At 32.9% G+C, this 16337-nt stretch overlaps 1 protein-coding gene and 1 long non-coding RNA gene across 11 annotated transcripts in view; one reads left to right on the top strand and one right to left on the bottom strand.

The window, feature by feature from the left end:
• The window catches only part of NfI (Nuclear factor I), a 380015-nt gene that overhangs the window by 47986 nt on the left and 315692 nt on the right, over positions 1-16337 (bottom strand). The window lies entirely within an intron of this gene.
• LOC105145015 (uncharacterized) lies at positions 7035-14825 on the top strand. 2 transcript variants are annotated; one of them, XR_846034.2, is made up of 2 exons: positions 7035-8182; positions 14537-14825. It is a non-coding gene; the product is annotated as an uncharacterized LOC105145015 (long non-coding RNA). The 2 variants fall into 2 exon arrangements; XR_015546465.1 differs by lacking the exon at positions 7035-8182 and adding an exon at positions 8478-8542.

Here is a 16337-nt window from a genome sequence, read left to right as displayed (position 1 = left end):
TGCTTATAAGTAAAGCTTCAACAAGAAATAACACACACACACACACACACGCACGCACACACACACACACACACACACACACACGCACGCACACACACACACACACACACACACACGCACGCACACACACACACACACACACATGTTATATATACATATATATATATATATATATATATATATATATACAATATATACGTTATAAATCAAATAAAAAATTTCTTTAATTAGATAAACAAATTTTAATTCCATCAATTAAGTAAAAGAAATTCTATATTCGATCAAAGCTGATCTTATTGCCTAAATATTTCGGTATGAATTTATATACATACGTACATAGACAATTCTATAAACTGCGCAAGTCCTTTTCAATCTTAACGCAAATATGGATGGAACTACAGTAGTATTATAAGATTATGTATTATAATTGTTATACGTGTTCATACACGTTCCCTTGAAAAACGATATTCACTCAATAGTTGTTGATCAAACAGATGTTCACTTACTTATAATCATTGGCGACAAGTATTGCTGCAATCGGTACGCTTGACTTATGCGAAACTGGAAAATTGTGTTTCTACATATTCAACAGAGTAATCTAACCACAAAACATGTTGTAACATGTCGAATGTAGAAAAAAATTTTTATATTACACTTATGCAACATCATACGTCTTCGTCACAACTGCCGTCATCGACGTTTCCGACCGAGAAGGACTTATGCACTTTTACCTGTTAAACTTAACTCATCAACCGAAAGATGCTTTACTATTATGTCGTATACACGCGCGTGTGCGTGTGCGTGCGCGCGCGCGCGCGTGTGTGTGTGTGTGTGTGTGTGTGCGCGTACGTACTGCGCAAAGTATATATTTTTCATTCGTATATACGTTCATACGTACATGCTTACATACGTGCATACATATGTACATACGTTCATACATACATTTATGCATACATACATGCATACATGTTCATTCGTACATACATTCATACATACATACGTTCATCGTATGTACATATCTTCATACGTATTGGACTAGATCCCGCGTACCATTGTACACTACCGTGTTCAACGAATAGAACCATGATATCGTCGAAAAGATGTCCAAAGTTGACAAGAATATGATTGAACATCACGTCGCGCACGTAAAACCCGTATGTATATATGTATGAATGTACGTAAACATATATATGTATATACGAATGAACATGTATGCATGTACATACATATGTATGTATGAACGTATTAGGTATACAACTTTGCTTCCGCCGTTTTTTTTCCGAAATTCGAGGCTTTATTGTAAAAAACTTATACATTTGATTCAAAATATTGTCCATCGCTGGCCACTACTTTCTCCCATCTTTCGGGCAACGTACGAATCCCGCGTCGAAAAAACTGGTCATCTTTTGAGGCGATCCAATTTTTTACTTCTTCATAAGACCGGAAGTGCTCATCAGCCAGGCTATGTGCCATTGAAACAAGTGATAGTCAGAGCGAGCAACGTCTGGAGAATACGGCGGGTGGAGTAGGACTTCCCATTTCAAGTATGTCTTGACCACTTTCGCAACATGAGGTCGAGCATTGTCATGCTGCAAAATCACTTTATCGTGTCTCTCGTTGCATTGCGGCTGTTTGTCTTTCAATGCTCGGCTCAAACGCGTCAATTGCGTTCGATACTGATCATCTGTGATTGTTTCAGTCGGTTTTAACAGCTCATAATACACTACACTGGTCCCACCAAATACAGAGCATGACCTTGGAGCCGTGAATATTCGGTTTTGCCGTCGACGGAAGCATGGCCGGGAACTTCCCATGATTTTCTGCGCTTGGGGTTATTGTAATAAACCTATTTTTCGTCCCCAATAACAATGCGATGCAGAAATCCTTTCTGTCTTTACTTTTCAAGCAGCTGTTCACAAGCAAACAAATGCCGTTCAACATATCTCGGCTTCAACTCGTATGGCACCCAATTTCCTTATTTCTGAATCATTCCCATGACTTTGAGGCGTTTTGAAATGGCTTGTTGAGTCATTCCCAATGATCGTGCCAATTCTTCTTGATTTTGACGCGAGTTTTGATCAAGTAATGCCTCCAATTCTGCATCTTCGAAAACCTTCTCTCTTCCACCGCTATGCCGGTCTTCGACGTCAAAATCACCGTTCTTGAAGCGTTGAAACCACTCACGACACGTTCTTTCACTAATAGCGGTCTCACCATAAATATTTGAGAGCATTCGATGAGCCGCAGATTTCTTCATATTGAAGCAGAAAATTAAAACCTCCCGTAAATGACGAGAATTTGGCTCATAAACTGACATCTTCAATCGAGAATAACTTTATGATGCAGACACAAATCGACTAATGTTTCTATGGAGTTATGTTGACAGATGCCCAAGTTTATTGTATGACGTCTATGAATCTATTTATTTCGACTACTTACCGCTAAGCCATCTATAGGAAGCAAAGTTGTACACCTAATATTACAAACGCCTGGATCTTAATCGAATTACTCTTAATGCAAATACTCTTAAGACAAATTAAGGTGTTACAAATTATAAAATATGGCAATGATTCGGTGTCATTTTGTTTATTTGATCCCTGCAATTCCTCTTTTCTAATATTGTAACCATTGTCCATATACCTACCTTAGAATTTAACTTTAGGATAATGACGCGTTAGAAATTTCTTTCTTTTCTTTATGTTTCACTTCTTGTAATTCTTGTCCATTTATTTATGGACAAAGGCCCCTTAGGATAAAATAGAAATAAGACTTTCTAGAAATAAGGTAAGGTATCTGTAACTCAAATTTTCTAGAAGTTTCTAGAAGATTTTCCGACGCCTAGAGAACTCTTGGACCAAGCGAGTCAGTCCATTGAATCCTGCAAGACCAGTCGCATCTAAAAATTGTTTTTGCGAATCTTAGTGTTAATAAAGTGGATTTTGTATTAAAATTAAGAATAAACAATTTTTTATTTGAAAGAACATTATTACGAATCTTACAATTGGTGACAGCGGTGTGGGATAAAAAGTGCATAAAAACAATAAAGTTTAAAGTACTTTAACTTCGAGACGACATATACTAGTTATACTAGTTACTTCCGAGGAAGATTATCTCACTCTACCGAACTCAATATCCAGACTGAATAATATTCAGACGTGGACAAATTACAGAAGGGTAAGATCAATTCCTTCCGATACCTCTTCTGAGGCAAGTGTAGGCATTAATATATTAGAGTCAAAAATCTTCGTAACTGCTCCAATGTCGCGCGCACAAAGCCGGTCTCACGAACAAATGGTTACTTTAAATATATTAGCAGAACAATTGTTAAAAGTTACAGACGCTGTGCAAGCGCTTAGAAATCAAATGAACAATTTGCAAATAAATCCATCCGAAGAGCGATTCCCGGAAGCAATGTCGGCGACTGTTCAATCAGAGAATCTCGAGATTTTAATAAATACATATGACAAAGCAATGCATCTAATCCCGGAATTCGATGGACTCAACATTGAATCTTTTATTGGACACATTCAAGTCGCAGTAAAGCAACTGGCAGTCAATCAACACGAACTTCTTTGCGATATCATCGCTCAGAAACTCACAGAAAGAGCACAGTAAGAATCGACGCTAGTCCAAATTTTCTACGACTTTTTGAAAAATTGAGATATCTATCGAAAAACTCAAAATCTCACTGCACTAGAAATACAAAGAGACACGTGTATCCAACGAAATATATAATGAAATATAATGAAAATATTGACGAATTTATAAATCGTTTCCTCCGAATACACGATGACATTATCACCACGATTAATTCACAAAGCAATCGCAAAGGAGTCGCGACCATCTGTATTCAAAAGGAACTTTGCCAACGAAAGTCCATCGAGATTTTCTGTCGTAATGTAAAATCAGAAATTGGAGATCACCTCTATTGCTTTGAGATGGACACTCTAAATCAAGCGTTTTCGAAAGCTTTCTCTCTTTCGAGAACTCCAGTTAAGAATACACAACGCAATGAAGTCTCAAGGAAACCTAAAAAATCCCGGTTTCAACATCAAGAATGTGGCTACTGTAAGAGGCGAGGACATGAGGAAAAAGAATGCAGAACCAAAGTATTCCACCAGCAACGAAGCTAACAAAATTTTCACGAATATCATCTTTTCAATCGACCATCAGATCAAGCATCGCGTCCTTCACATGCAATCGATCGAGCCTTGAAGCAACATATCAATGAGAAATTTACCAGGGACTCGGCAGAACTACATCAGAGCACCCAGAAAATACCCTGAAAATACCAGGTTTTAAGCAAACAACTTTTTTAATAGACACGGATTCGGATATATCTTCAATTCATGAAATGTTCATTAAAAATAAAAATTTATCTAAGGTAGATTCAATAATAGTATCCAGTATCACGACACATTCTTTGAAAACTAAGTACGGAGTAATTGTAGAAATGTTCGGAAAAAAACATGTATTTCATGTATTAGACGATTATTCGCCAGTTAAACATCAGGGCATAATAGGCATCGATTTTCTTACGAGGAACAATTTCAATTTTTCATAACAAATAAAAGTTTAATTCTTGAAGGAAAGGAATTTAAAAGATATGACAAACCACATCCTAGTGACATAAAAAAAAGTTCAAATGTATTAGTCATACTTAGGGATCACACTGGAATAATTACGAGGATGAATGATTCTAATAAGTCTATTTTATCGAAACATTTGCATGCTGAAATTAAAAGTATTGAGGATTTTCACGATGTACCGGTATATTTCATTACAAAGAAAACCTTGGATAATACACGCTTACAATTATTGAAAGAAAATACTCGTCTCTCGTCCAGAGAGCATTTTAGTGAAATCTGAAATATAATATTAGAGTATCACGATATTTTCACTTTGCCAGGAGATCCACTCCCACTCACTGATCTAATTCAACATGAGATTAAAACCTCAGACGAAAATCCTATTCACACAAAACAATATCGTTATCCTCCCATACATCAAGAAGAAATTAAAACGCAAATAAAAGAAATGTTATAAATTTTTGCGCCAAAAGATGTGTTATCAATAAATTTAATACTTTTTTCACAAAATTTGTGATAAAAATTTTATTATAGAATAAATAGTTCACGCTTTAAATAATATCGAAAATGCTGCATTACATGACAAATAGACAAATATGTGATTAATAATTTGTATGTGTGAACTGTTTTCACATTTCGGTCTTTAGTGTACAATTGAACCGATCGACAACTGTTTGTTCAAAGAAAAATAAAAATTCAGAAATACGAAAAAATCTCGATTTAGCAAATTGAGATTGAGGTTTTTGGGAACCCAGTTTGTATAGTTAGGGTTAAAAATGGTGTGATAAACGTTCGATAATGATTTGATAGATGTTTGACATTGATTCCAAAGATGTTTTTGACAGTGATTCGATATACATTCGACGATGGTTTGATATATAATAATTGATAATTGTCATAGATTTTGATTGTAGTTCACTAATACTAGCAACATATATTAGTGAGTATACGACATAAAGCATCTTTCGGTTGATGATTTAAGTTTAACAAATAAAAATGCATAAGTTCTTCTCGGTGAGACGTCGATGTACGGCAGTTGACGAAGACCACGAAGACATACGATTTTGCATAAGTGTAATACAAAAATTTTTTTCTACGTAAAATCGACATGTCACAATATGTTTTGTGGTTAGATTACTCTGTTGAATACGTAGAAACACAATTTTGCAATTTCGCATAAGTCAAGCGTACAGATTGCAGCAATACTTGTCGCCAATGATTATAAGTAAGTGAATATCCATTTGATCAACAACTAGTGAGTGAATATCGTTTTTCAAGGGAACATGTATGAACACACAATTATAATACATAATTTTATAATACTACTGTAGTTACATCCATGATTGCGTTAAGATTGAAAAGGACTATTGCGCAGTTTACAGAATTGTCTATGTACGTATGTATATAAATTCACACCGAAATATTTAGGCAATAAGATCAGCTTTGATCGAATATAGAATTTCTTTTACTTAATTGATGGAATTAAAATTTATTTATTTAATTAAAGAAATTTTTTATTCAGTTTATAACGTACATATATTGTATGTATATTTATATATAACATATACAGGATAGCATGAATATACGGCCCCACTCGTCGCGAGCAGATAGAGTGGACTAAACTGAGTAGAAAAGTCCTCTACCATTTTGCAATGCTCGCAATAATTAACGAGATATTAACGTTTAAAGATAGCCGAATACGCACGTCCTCCAGGAGTAGAGATGGCCTAGCAGGCGCGCCGCACTATTCGAGCTTAGAGGCTCGCGACGGTAAGCCCCGTTCCTCGCGGCCCGCGTGCCGTGCACTCGATGTCCGTACCTTCAGCAATAGTAGATCGGGTGGACGCGCGTATTCGGCTATCTTTAAACGTTAATATCTCGTTAATTATTGCGAGCATTGCAAAATGGTAGATGACTTTTCTACTCAGTTTAGTCCACTCTACCTGCTCGGGACGAATGGGGCCGTATATTAATGCCACCCTGTATATATATATATACATATATGTTATTATATATATACATATATGTTGTATATACATATATATACAATATATGTTATAAACTGAATAAAAAATTTTTTTAATTAGATAAATAAATTTTAATTCCATCAATTAAGTAAAAGGAATTCTATATTCGATCAAAGCTGATCTTATTCAACTGTTCTTCAAAGTATAATGTATATAGAAAAAGATCTCCTCCCTTTTAGGATGTGTAAAAAAAATGTGGAAGAGAATACTGTTTAAAAGGAGAGCTCCGGGCAATGTTACCGCATCAGTCATTCAGAGAGCTTCAACAGATTTCAGACAGCTATTACTAATTATAAGTTCTCCGAGAAAATAAAATATCTCAAGCCATAAATTATTACGTTCCAATTCAACAGGATGAGGCGTGCAAGAGACAGTAGTTCATTTAATTTTATAAAATATTTTTCTTATACGTATTATATGTTATGTATTTTTGTGAGATCTATTTACATGTTTTTTTTTTCAAAGCTCATTTCCTCAAACATCTAGTACATCTTCAAAATCTCGCTATATGCTTCGTATCTTGATGAGGAAATATGCATTAACAGCGTACAAATTTCTGGACATTGGGATCGTTGTAAGATCTATATCTCATGTTGCGATTGGTGATAATCGAGGCAACCGTATGTTCATACCTCATGCTACATGGAAGACGTTCATCAAGAGGCGTGCAGATATCGAGCGATTAATGCAGTCAACAGTCCCATCATCATCACGGATTCAAAATTTAAATGTGGAACTTGTTAAAATATGTGATACGAATAACGTGAAGTTAACATTAAATAGTACATGTTTGTACATTAAATCAACAACTGTACTTATCTTATTTGAACTTGAGCAATATGTTGAACATATATTCTATAACTAAGTCAATATACGGTATTAATAAAAAATTTTGTGTCATTTTTAAGACAAAATTGAATTATTAATAAAAGCGATGCTGATGTATAAAATTTATAATAAAAATTCTATTATAGAATATGAATAATAGTTTATGGTTTAGATTATATTGTACATATTGCATTATATGATAAATAAATGTATGGTAAAATATATATTTTTTTTTCTAAAATTATTTTATCCTTAGTACTTCTTCATATCTTCGTAGTAATATTGAATTAGTCAATAAGAAAGCGCGCTTGGCCGTACAACTTACAATACTTTGTATTACATTGATAAAAGAAGAATATTATTATAATTACTAGGTTATATTATTAAAAATTCATAAAAATATTATCATAATTAGTTTCTAAGTCGTATCGTTAAAAAACCATAAAAACCATATCTATTTAATTAAATCACGTGCAAGAAGAAAAGACAACGTGGGAGATAGCGCAACGGGAGGAAGAGAGATCGCAAATAATATGTATAGGACTGCAACGTGGAAGAGAGAGAACTGCATCCTACAATGGATAGGAGAGAGACGACAATAAATTAGAGAGAGAGAAGGAACGAAACCCCCTTCCCCCTCTAACACGGCCCCTGGTGACGCGCTTCCCCTTTCCCAACATTTGTGACTTCGCCCTCCCCACCCGTGCGACACAGAGCCATTTGCTGGTTACTGTATTCGTGAGTTAGAATTCCTATTATTATCGTACTTACTTTTATCATTTATTTGAAACAAGTGATATTTGTGTAACATTTTTCTGTATGTACATGTGCACGCCTTCTAAACTGAGTTTTCTCCAATAGTTTTTCCTTTCCCAATTTTCGCAATCGAGATATTATTTCTAAAGCGCCGAATATTCGCCATCGATAGCTTGGCGCGCGAGGAGTAGAGCAAGCACCCCGCACACCGCCGCGAGCCACTAAGCTCGAACGACACGGCGCGCTTCGAGCGACGCATGCTAAGGCCATCCCCGCTCCTCAGTGCCGCGCGCCTTGCGATCAGGATGGACCATACCTTAGGCAATAATAGGTCGGGCGAACGTGCGTATTCGGCTATCTTTAAACGTTAATATCTCGTTAATTCTATTGCGAGCATTGCATAATAATAGAGGACTTTTCGACTCAGTTTAATCCGCTCTATCTGCTCAAGACGGGTGGAGCCATAAATTGGAGCCACCCTGTATCAACTATAGTATATAGTGTATCATTTATCTTCCGCAATCAATGCCGGTTAATAATTGCTAACTAGGCCTGTTATACAATAGGACCACAAGCCCGTAAAACATTAACTAGTCATAGTTGATTATTTTTCTCATATTCGACTATGATTGATCAATTTCTACGATTTACGGCTTGCGAGCCTATTGTGTAAGGCCTGTTTAGCCCATTCTATAATTGCGTAAGCATAGTTGTAAGAATTGACTGTCAAATATTTTTTTCATGTTTGACTGTGATTGGTTAATTCTTACAAATACAACTCTTTACAACTACCCTTACGCAATTGTATAATGAACTTTAATTAATTATATAATTTAATTAATTAACTTATGTATACATTCCCCAACTAAAAGGTTGCAACATTTTTTTTTCAATGGGTTTCGGAATGCAGCCTATTCCCCAGATGATTAGTTCTTACTTATGGATCCATAAGGATTAATCGCTCGGCGAGAGAAAAGAAACTGTTGCAACATTTTAGTCAATAAGTTTACACGTGAACTCGGTCGATGCACTGACTCAACGAACTCACACATAAGTGAGTCCAGCCGATAACCTTTGGCTCAACGAACTCACATATACGTGAGTCCGTCAAAGTGTTAATTTAACGTTATATTTTGCCATAATATTATCATAATGCATTGCAATAATATTATTGTAATATTTCAATGCTGTTTATCATTGTGTAATATATCGGTAATATTACTATAATAATGTAATATATAATATTTTTGATACATTGCAATATTGCTGTAATATGTGCGCGCTATACGGATACCTTTCATAATTTACAAATAAACATTTATTTTGATTAAAGAAGTACGTTCGGCGATTTTTAACATGTTGAATTTTATTGGGCAAAGATTTTGTATAACATTTTATTTTCGGAACAAAATTTTGCGAAAGAATTTAAATGATGAATATTTTTCTTAATGCATATCAAGAACAAGAATTTTTTTATGGTATAAATAAAATGTTCAAAGAAACTAAAGAATACGTCAAAGACAAAGATCGCTATAGAAAATCTTTTATTTCAATTAATGAGCAGCACTTAAAAAAAAATTAAGGATTTAATGTTCAATAATTGATAATTGACAATTCGAAATATGATTGAACTTGTCGGAATATCATTTGATTCATGCTAATCGATTTTAAAAGACAATTTGGGTGTAAGACACATCGCATCTTGCGTTCAAGAAAGGCTGGATTTTTTTCTTGTTTTGCTCGTAATTTTATCAAAAATTCAATAAATACCATTTTATAATCTCCGTATTCGTTTGATACGACACCATATGACTTTTTCCTATTCTCTCAACTAAAATTACTACTTTATGGACATCGTTTTAAATTGATAGACACGATAAAAAAGAATTCTCTGCACCAGTGGCGTAGCAAAGAATGACAGCGCCCGGGACGGTTTCCGTTCCCGTGATTTTTTAATTAAATTATTATTTACTAGGCTTGATGGTGACCACTAACAGATTAATTAACAAATAATTTATTTAATTTATTAAATCATATCGAGTGTTTCAGACCATCCATACATCCCTCTTATCGTCGCAGATGCAATCGTAAAAGTGTTCAGACAAAAGTTGAAGGATATAAAAAGATTTACTGATCTTATAAACTTCTTAACTTCTTTTAAAGAATAATTAAGCTGGAACGTTACGGTATTTGTTATATATATATATATACATATAGTACTGAGAAATATTGTATATGTTGATATAATCGCTCTAATTACTGCGAATTTAGACTCTTAATTGCCCGTGTTTTCATTTATGGTTTTAGTTCTTATTTTCATTTTTACGTAAAAATGAATTTTTAGTGCAAAAATGAAAATAAGAAGAATAATATGAAAAGAAAGAGTATAAGGAACCACAGCACAAGATATAGTTAGTGATATTTAGTGATATTCTTGCATTACGAATTACAATAAAAACATTAAACGTTTCGGCCACAATCTGGCCATCTTCAGTAAAATTAATAATATTCTTAAGACGCAGAGTTACATCAAGTTGGAATAAAATTCAACCGTCGTGTGTTATAATTGTAAAAATCATGTTTGCATCAATGCGACGCTGCTTCATATCATAATGTTAGGACGTCAGAAGTCATATAGTGAAAAGTGTAGAACGAGAATTTCCAGATTCTAATTTACAATAATTTATTTTATTATTAATATCGGAAGAAAGAATCAACAGACTTAAACGTAATTTTGTTTTTAAATATTTAAGAGTTGAATTACAAGATGCTTACATACATCTGAAGCAGATCAAATCTGAATTATTTACCACATGTAGACAATTAGAAAAAATTTTACCTATTAATATTGCTGATTCCTTCTTCCGAAGAAAAGAATTTAATTTTGACATTTTATGGCGGCAAGAGTACAATAGAATTAATAGGAAAATAATTAACCTGCGTAGGAAACATATTTCTAGAGAATTATCTAACATTAAGAATATTAATTACAACATTATACAACGATCGGATTATGAGATGAGTGGTGATGCCTCTAATGCACCCTTGATTACAAAAAACGTGTTTAATAAAATGATATCAAATAACACATATTCGGTTTACAATATTAAGATCGATCCTGGTAGCTTCAATACAAAATTTGATATCTCAAATACCAACGAAAAATGACTCATTAATCTGAGTAAGGTTGACATTCCAAATAAAGCTAAAATAGTTTTACAATTGGGTCAACATTTTAATTTATCTAATAATTTAACGAACAAAGAACGAATTACACGTGAGTTCATTAAACACATCGAACATAATTTATTTAAAACTGACGAGGAAATTTATAAATTAGTCAGAAATGAGACATTCCACATCCTCAACTCAATTAATAATTGTGATACGGAATCGGCTGAAAACAAAATTATACAAGAAGGTGTAAGAGAGGTTAAACGATTCATCTCAGAGAATCCTGAGATTTTAATCACGAAAGCGGACAAAGGAAACACGGTAATTATGAATCGTAAAAATTATCGGGAGAAAATGAAATTCTTAATGATCAGACGACATATAAGGTAATAGATAAAGATCCTACTAATAAAATAAATTTAGAAATTAGGAACTTATTAAAAAATTGGAAAAACAAGGGGTACATTGATCCAAGCATATACAAAAAATTATATGTATCTGATAGCGAAGACCTCTTCCGGAAGAAATCTTACGGACTACCAAAAATTCATAAAGAAGGTCATCCACTAAGATTAATTGTTAGTTGCATTAACAGCGCCTTTTATCCACTGGCGACCTTCTTAAAAGAAATTATCGATAATAGTAATAATAACAATTTTAGTTATGTAAAAAATAGTTATGATTTGCTTGACAAGCTTAATGGAAAGATTATCAAAAGTAATTTTAATATCATATCATTTGATGTGGTTTCCATGTACACTAACATTCTTACGGATTTAGTATTAAAAATTGAATGTAGATGGAACTGGATTGAAAATAAGACTTCGATTCCTTTGCACGAGTTTGTTAAAGCAGTTATGATCATAATTAACTCCACGTTTTTCAGATTTGATAAAAAAATATTTAAGCAGATTTTTGGCATGCCAATGGGCTCTCCTCTATCGCCTATACTAGCGAATATAGTCTTACAAGACTTAGAACAAGAAATTTTCACTACAAATAATATCATCTCTCCGTTTTATTTGCGATATGTCGATGACATTGTGTTAGCTGTACATGATGAAAAGGTTGAAGAGGTTCTAGATTTATTTAATTCATACCACGACAGACTTAGATTTACGGTTGATTTTGGCGATGAAAACGGTATTAATTTTTTGGACGTTAAAATAATGATTCAAAAAGGAAGCATCATCTTTGATATGTATAAAAAACCTACCAATTCAGGGAGTTTTCGAAAAATAATTTAAATATCTCCCTTTCGAATCACCCATTAGCACAAAAAAGGAGTAATCATTGGGCAGCTTGATAGAATTTTAATGTTGTCCCATCCCAAATTTCATGAAAAGAACATTTCGGATTTAATTCACACTCTTTTCAATAATGGCTATCCTCTCAAATTCGTATTTTCGACGATTAACAATAGAATAAAAACTTTCGAAAATAGAACTAATCCAGAAAAAAATCGCGAAGTAAATAATAATGAATATGATTCCAACAAGAGAAAATTTTTCGCGATACCATACTTAAGCAAGGTTTCTGAAAAATTCAAAAAACTTGCAGATATTCATGGTTTTAATATAGTTTATAAACCGATGAATAAATTAAATACGATTATAAAAACAGGAAAAGAGCCCTTGTTTAAGGATGACTATTGTGAGGTAGTTTATAAAATTAATTGTTTGAATTGCGAATCGTCATATGTTGGCCAAACTAAGAGAAAATTAAAAACTCGTATTAAAGAACACAAGACTGATATTAAGAAATCTACTTCTGAGATATCAGTTGTTTCACGTCACTGTGTGAATGAAATGCATGAATTTGATTGGGATAACATTGAAATTTTAGATACAGAATAATCATTGATGAAACGAAGAATTTCAGAAATGATACACATTAAAAACCAAATAAGTGGGATCAATAAACAAAGTGATACTGAAGGTTTGCCTGATGTTTATCTTCCTCTTCTAAAGAAAAATCTCTCTCGTACTTAATAAATAATTCTAGAACTTTCTAACTAAACTATTTGACTTATGGATATAAATAGCGGAAAAATATGTGATACAATCAATAACAACGCATAGTGTCACGACAAATTTCTATCTGTGCAATGATTATACTTGTAATTCATCGATTTATTTTGCTGTAAAACAGGTAATGTTTCTTTTGTTTTATACTCCGTTTTAAAAGATATTAATAATAAAATAAATTATTGTAAATTAGAATCTGGAAATTCTCGTTCTACACTTTTCACTATATGACTTCTGACGTTCTAACATTATGATATGAAGCAGCGTCGCATTGATGCAAACACGATTTTTACAATTATAACACACGATGGTTGAATTTTATTCCAACTTAATGTAACTCTGCGTCTTAAGAATATTATTAATTTTACTAAAGATGGCCAGATTGTGACCGAAACGTTTAATGTTTTTATTGTAATTCGTAATGCAAGAATAATTAAATATCACTAACTATATCTTGTGATTCTTTATGCTCTTTCTTTTCATATTTTTGAAATTATAATCACATTCGTTTTTTACATTTAAGAAGAATAATCTTCAATGGTCTTGATCTTGACAAATCCAGGATATAATCTTTGCACAACATTCAAGAGGTTTTAATCGTCAATCGGACACTTTGCGTAATACTAATGTCGGCGGTACTGTAACTTTCGGTATATAACGTATAATTCAAAAAGTATCAACGAAAAATAACTTTATTATAATGTTTTGGAAAGCTTTCGACATCAGCTATTAGATACTAGAATAAAAAATTGTGTGTCCATTAAAAAAAATCGATGTAATCTTGATCTGATCCTGATGACCATCTAAGGTCAAATTGATAAGATCACTAAATCTTTTTAAACCTTACAACTTTTGTCTGAATACTTTTACGATTGAACCTTATCCTGCGAAAGGATGTACGGTGGTCTGAAACACTCGTATATACAGTATTTTCATTTTGCCTTTGTTTTTCTTTTTTACATACAATATTTTTAAAACTAAACAACAAAGTCTAAGTTTTAAATGAATTATAACAAATTAAAAGCAAATTAGAATTAATAAAATTGTTTTAATGAAGGATGAAATTGTTTTAATGAAGGATGAATGAACGATAAACGATGAAACGACAAATGTAATACTATCTCTCTGTTGTTAGTCGATGAGCAACACGCGATCAGCGCCACCAGTCAGTGGCTTGGCGAGCAGCCTGTTGATCGCTTGCTGCCACCAGTTCTAAATACTGATTCGCACCCTTGTCAAGACGGCGCGCGGAGCGAAACATACTCCCTGCACTCTTCTTGCTACGGCACTGCTCTGCACTTCAAGCTACATCTGAAATCGACTATAAAAGATGCTTCAAGGTTTGGAAAAAAACATTGGCAAAGATGTACTTCAGTGGGAGAGGATTATATTAAAAGGGACAAAATAAATTTAGATAAATACAATCATAATTTGTGTTTTATTAAATCAATTCCGGTACTTTTTGTGATCACAGTAATATACAGTAGTATACATAATGTTCAAAATAAAATGTTACACATTTTTATCATGAAATGGCATTATTGAAAAAAATTGTTTAAACAAAAGTTGTAGGATTCAAAAAGGTCTATTTACTGATCTTATCAGTTTGATCTTGTGTGGTGTCGCCAACATTAGGTCAAGATTACATCGATTTTTTTAAAACACCTTACTTTTATTTGCAGAATCTAATAGCTGATGTCGAGAACTTCTTAAAACGCTATAAGAAAATGTTTTTTCATTAAGTACTGTTTGAATTACGATATTTGAAAGTTAAAGTATTGTCAACATTAGTAGTATTATCCAAGGTATCCGACCGACAGCTAAAACCTTTTGAATGTTGTTCAGGTTCATGTCCTGAATATCATTTGTCAAAATTAAAGTCATTGGAGATTGTGCCTTTTATTTTCATTTTAGCGTAAAAAATAAATTTTTAATGTAAAAATGAAAATAAGAGCAATAATCTTGGTCTTGATCTTGACAAATGTTATCAAGGATATGATCTTGAACAACATTCAAGAGATTGTAGCCATCGGTCGGACATCTTGGGCAATGCTAATGTTGGCGGTGCTGTAACTTGCAAACCTTATAACTCGAAAAGTACTTTATGAATAAATGTTTTATTATATTGTATTTTGGAAAGCTCTCGAGGTGCGTTACAAGAATATGCAATGAAAAAGGGGAGGTTCCATATTTCAAAGTTCACCTACAAAGGACCTTGAAATATGCCTTCAAGATCAAATTTAAGATCACTAACTTCCTCCTCTCCCCCCCCCCCCGTCACACAACTTTCCTTTTTTTTTAGAAAAATGCTTTTTTTTCGACTTATTAGCGTGGAAAAAAATATTTCATTTTAATTTCTTCAGGCAACTATTTCGAAAAATATGAAAGTTATAGAAAAATTTTTCAGAAAAAAATTGCATGATTTAGAGGGGGCCACATTTTGATCATGTCTTTTTTCTAGGAGGCGCCAAAAAGATACGAAAGTTTGTCTGAAACATTTTTCTATATCTTTCATATTTTTTTAGATATTTGGGAAATTAAAATGGGACACCTTGTATTTATATACATCGATGACATATAAAGATAGACATAAAAATATGTAAGGCTATAAATATTTTCTACTTCAAAATTACACAAATTCTTTGCTTTAAAAACACAAATTTACTACTTTAAAAACATAAACTTACTGCTTTAAAAATACAAATTCACTGTTTTAATAGAAAATTTGTTTTTAATGTGAAGAATTTGTGTTCTTAAAGCAGTGAATTTATATTTTTAAAGCATTGAATAACTACTTTAAAAACACAAATTCATTACTTTAGCAAAGAACCACTGCTGTGATAGATTTCTTAACCTAAATAATCATCAACTTTAATTTAAAATATTTCGATTCATGAAGAGAGTGATTCAGAGTGACTTTTTTCTTGTCAAATCTT

The sequence above is a fragment of the Acromyrmex echinatior genome, chromosome 1 (genome assembly GCF_024713525.1).
Source record: "Acromyrmex echinatior isolate Ae372 chromosome 1, ASM2471352v2, whole genome shotgun sequence".
NCBI classification, from domain to species: Eukaryota; Metazoa; Arthropoda; class Insecta; order Hymenoptera; family Formicidae; genus Acromyrmex; species Acromyrmex echinatior.
Note: the sequence above shows the minus strand (reverse complement) of the source record. Positions and strands in the feature narration are given on the sequence as shown.